This window comes from Castanea sativa, chromosome 7 (genome assembly GCF_040712315.1).
Source record: "Castanea sativa cultivar Marrone di Chiusa Pesio chromosome 7, ASM4071231v1".
NCBI lineage: Eukaryota > Viridiplantae > Streptophyta > Magnoliopsida > Fagales > Fagaceae > Castanea > Castanea sativa.
Genome location: NC_134019.1, coordinates 17518622 through 17523865, shown reverse-complemented (window position 1 = coordinate 17523865; position 5244 = coordinate 17518622). Strand labels below are relative to the sequence as shown.

At 37.1% G+C, this 5244-nt stretch overlaps 1 long non-coding RNA gene across 1 annotated transcript; it reads left to right on the top strand.

The window, feature by feature from the left end:
* The first annotated feature begins 3444 nt into the window (after positions 1-3444).
* On the top strand, positions 3445-4256 carry LOC142644729 (uncharacterized). Its single transcript, XR_012845981.1, has 2 exons — positions 3445-3567; positions 3822-4256. It is a non-coding gene; the product is annotated as an uncharacterized LOC142644729 (long non-coding RNA).
* The last annotated feature ends 988 nt before the right edge of the window (positions 4257-5244 follow it).

Genomic DNA, 5244 nt, shown 5'->3' with positions numbered 1-5244 from the left:
CAACCAACACTCACTTTACATCATACCCACCAATCCTTATAGTGACCACCAAAGCATCATGTGGCTGAAGTGTACCCATTTTATCCTCTTCAGAAAAACTTAAGGTAGGGATAGCCACCATCTTAGCTTTCTTAGGAGCCCGATTCCTGTCCTCTAAATAAGGGCCCCCAACCATAGCCATAACCCCCAAACAGGCCCCAAGATCACTTCTTGGCCTAGAAAAGATCACGTTAATAGTTCACAATGCTGGCCGAGGAGCTCCATCCTTTTGAAACCCAATTCCTGAATGCCTATATTGACTTGTAGGCTGATACAAGAACTAACCGAGTTTACCTGCCTTCACCAATTGATTCAAGTGATCCCATAGAGTTTTGCATTCCTTCGTTGTGTGCCCTTTGTCCTGATGATAATTGCAATAAAGGCTCTAGTTCCTCCTAGATGGATCTCCACCCATCTTATTGGGTCACCTAAAATAGGGCTCATTTTTTATCTTGTCCAGTATTTGATAAACTGGTTCCTTAAACAGTGAGTTAACCACCTGAGACCCGTAGATGGCGTCTGATTAAGGAAGTCCCTCTTGGGACGATAATTATTATATCCTCCTCCCTGAGGATTCCTTTTCTTTGGGAACATCTTAGCTTTACCATTTCCTTGTATCTGATCCTCCTCCACTTGTTTATACTTGTCAATGCGATCCATAAGCTAACACATACTGAGGGTAGGTTTCATTATTAATGACTTTCTCAGCTCATGCTCCGTCAAGAGCCATACCTTGAAAGTTCTCACTACCACGTCCTCAAAGTCTCCATTTATTTCATTATACGTTTCCCAATATCTGTCCGAGTAAGTCTTGAGAGTCTCTCCCTCCCTTATCGTCATGGAAAAAAGGAAATCTATTGGCTTGGGAACTCTGCTACATGTTATCAATCTAGCGTCAAACGCTCTTATTAGCTGTTTAAAGAACCTTATTGACCCCTCTCCTAAGGCATCAAACCAACGCATGACCACTAGCCCGAGGCTAGAAGGAAAAACCTTGCATATAAGGGCTTTATTACCAGAATGAACTGCCATCTTCTGAGTGAAGTGGCTCACATGCTCCACAGGGTCAGTCCTCCCGTTGTAAGGGGTGAAAGTTGGTTGTGAAAGTTGGTTGTGAAAGTTGGCTTTGTTAATTCTCCTAACAAAGGGTGACATAGAGATTTGTTGAAGTATTCTGCTCATCGCATTGTTCCCCATGCCTTGATGAGACGACCCCTGTTCACGCCTGTACTTGCCCTTTTCCAGCCTATCTTGGCAGGAGGAGGCTGATAAGGATTCGCTGGATGGAGTTCTCGACCTATGGCAATACAAGCAGTCCCTGCTCTCCCTTAACTCATCACTTGATGAGGGTCATGGGCTCCTTCTATCACTCTCCCTGTGCCTCAGCTTCTCACGTAGGTGGTCTATCTCATGTTGCAACTTTCATGTCTCATGATCGTAGGACACCAAGCTCCCTAACCTTGAATGACTCCAGCCAGTGCGTTCCGTACGGTATGACTCTACCACAATACTAGTATGGTGCCTATCTGCTCTCTGTTCCAGATTAACAAACGGGTTTACCTTCTGTGAAGCCATAGATTCCCCCCTATTATGCTCCAAGTTGGCCATGACTTACCAGAACAAAGTCACGACAAAATCTTGTTCCCACAGACGGCGCCAATTGTAAGAACGCGAAGTTAGGCGGCCCAAGCCCACTGAAAATAGTGAAATTGGAGTTCCTAAACCCAGCCCAAATCAATAGATATTTGTATAGAGAGTGGGATGAACAAGTTTAGGTTTCGCCCGAGGACACAGATAGGGAAAGAAAGACCAAAAGCCTAAGGTTTTAATATATGAATGGATCTTTACCACTCTCTCTCAGCTACTATTCTCTCTGTTATCACCTTTCTCAATTCTTGTTGGATCCCTTTTATCTAAGAGTCTCTTTCCTTTATATACTCTATGACATCTTGCATCCTAACCTTGCATCTTTAATTCTCTCAAATCTCCTTAGGACACTTGTCCCATTAGACTCCTAGTGAAGGTAATGGAAGGAGCTGCTGAGCTGTGGATCCACTGTTTAGGTCACTTCCTCATTGATGTAGCTGATAAAGTTGTTGCCAACCATTCAATGTGGAGAAACAGGTGGGACTTTACAAGAAACTTCCCACAAAGATCTCGTTTACCCCCTGAGGCACTCCCTTCCTCCCAGTATATCCCTCCAAAGGCACTCCATCACCTCACATTCTCTCCTCGGACCACCTCACTCCTTGGGTCATGGATGCTTCTTCAAAAGGAACAATTGAAGGCTACAACGGTGCTTCACATCTTCGGTCCTCGGGTCCCCACAAGTCTTGTTAGTAGTTGTTCCAACCCAATAAAATTGATCATATGGTGATGTGAAGTCAATCTAGGGAGTTGTCATCTATATTGAAAGTTGTCAAGTATTTAATGGAAATCATTTATTTCACATGCAATGTATTTACCTATAATTATCAATAAGAAATAAAAAAAAAGTGAGAAAAGTTTCTATCTAGAAAATTATTTTCAAGTAGCCTTGATTTGGAGTTGAGTGATTCCTCCTAACAATTAAGTGTTTGACTTGGTTGCATTGAGTGACATCCGCAATTAGTAGCGTTAAGTGACATTTGCTACCTCCATTTTAGTGGCATCCTGAAACTATTCATCCTATCATTAGGTTAAATATTTGATTTAGCCTATCTAGCACATCTCAGCCTGCATCAAATGCGTTCTGTGCATGTTTTGGAATGCTCGTTGGTTGATTTTAAACAAATGCAGGATCTCTAGTGAGTATTTGTGAGAGGTAGCCTTAATTGTCTTTGGTAGTTCGCTGTAAATTAATAAAGGTTAATTGGAAGTATTTTTCTATATGTTATATTTTATATATAAAAATGCGTATTCTTGTTTTACACAAATTGATAGATAGTTTTATGCTTCTAATTGGTCGTTGGTCAGAAGAAGAACCAGACACTTTGACTGGCTTGCTGAACTAAGCAATGATGCACATGGCCTTAAAACTTATGGGCTATGGAGAGGGAAAATTCAGCTTTTCTTTCTATTTTCTAATCGTTTTTTTTCTCTCTCAATTTAGTTACTCACTTCTCTACAAGAACAAGAAACTTCAATCTTAAAATCCATAATGCGCACTTTAAGTGTTTTAAATGAGATAAGCCTGCGCTTTCATCTATATTTCATTCAAATAAAAATAAATAAAAATCGATTAAGAATTTTCCTTCTAACTAATCATTATACTTTCAAGAATTTTAGGTGTTAGTTACGTGGAAAACTTGGATTTTATAAGTGACCCCGCATGCTACCCTTGTAGTTTACGATAATCTAGAGAGCAAAACTAATCATCAGGACAACCCAAATGCAAAATAGACATTCTCAAAAAAAAAAATGCAAAATAGACAAAATAATAAATTAATAATCCATTGGAACGTTTAAATTTAGTTATAAAATTAGAGAGAATTTGTACTCAGCAATAGTATTGAAACTCCAAATATGCACCAAACAAACAATCACCAGGTACTTATTCCCAAAACTAGCAAGCACTTCCTTCGTTAAATTAACAACACCAAAGTCTCTCACGTATTGTCCTTTTGCATCCCAAAAATACAGCCCCTCTACTTTTTCTCTATGCAACCCACTCTTCCATTTCATTTTAGATTCTGACGATGTCTTCAAAAAATCTATATGGGCTTGTATATATGATTTTGCTTTTCTCTTTCATCACTATCATGTTCATAATTTTACTAATTGTTTGCTATTGCACTGTCCAGCCATCCCTCCAAATTGGCAATCTCACAACTGCAGAACAAAATGCAATCACCATCGATCTAGGCCTCGACGAAGCCACTCTAGACAAGTACCCAAAGCTCATCTACGCCCAAGCAAAGCTCCACAAGAACAAGGCCAACTCTACCTCATCTTGTTGCTCAATATGCTTGGCTGATTATAAAGACACAGACGTGTTGCGGGATTTATCAGATTGTGGTCATCTCTTTCATCTTGAATGTGTGGACTCATGGTTAAAGCTGCATGCTACATGTCCGGTGTGTCGGAACCCGCCTCTAGCCAAGCCGGTGCCTTTGGAGGTGTCTCATTAATGCATTTTTTGTAGGTATTTATTATAAAGTACTATAAATTTGTTTTGTACAGATTCATGTATGTGGTTTGGTACTTTTAGTTGGATTTTGTGTCACATTTTTTATTCGAAATCTTCTCTAGAGCATTAGGAGCAATGAAGCTAAACAACTATATAGTTATTTTAGCTTCACCAAAACACAAAATGCATGTTACAATATTGGAGTCCTAGCTAATATATATATATATATATATATATATATATATATATATATATATATATATATATATATATATATATATATATATATATATATATTTTAGTAAATTTCTCTCTCTTCTCTTATTAAAATAATATTTTCTCTTTTTCTTTCTTTCTCTCTCTCCAGCTAAAATAGATCCATTGTTACTGGGTGTTTTGTAAAGTGAGTAGGTAAAATAGATAAAGTAACTTTTTGTAGTGCCAAATAGCTAAATTTTTAGCTCCACTGCTGTGAATGCTCTTACATAACAATTATGTCTTGCTTTGTTGGTCATGTATTAAATTATATCATGACATGATTTGACATCAATATATGTATAAGAGTTTTCCTTTCCTTTAAACAAGAAAGGGTTTAACTCAAGAAAAGGGTTTATTATATTAAAATTTACTTATTTTTCTTTACGTAGCATATTATATTATATTTTCAATACTTTATACGATAAATACACCTAAGATGGTTGAGGACTTGATATGATCCATGACATCTAGCTCTTTTTTTTTCGTTCTTTATTAGTGAAGATAAGATTATTGAACCTTGGATAATGTAAACTTAAGAATTTATATAATATTTGAATTTTATATTTGAGTGTTTATGTTTCTTTGTGCTCTTATATGTTTTGAAAGGAATATAGCATTGGCGGTTCTATGAATTTTTTTTCAGGGTGGTCATTAAGAAACTTAAATTAGTAAAAAGAGTACTTCATATATTGATAAAAAAAAAAATACTCACACACAAATACATAAAGTCTTACATTGTATGACTGTCTCATTTTCAATATTGCAAGCTACATTTTTTTCAAAATTTTAGTTAAATAAAAAAAATTTGGGATTTTTCTTTTTATTTGTAAGGACCTATT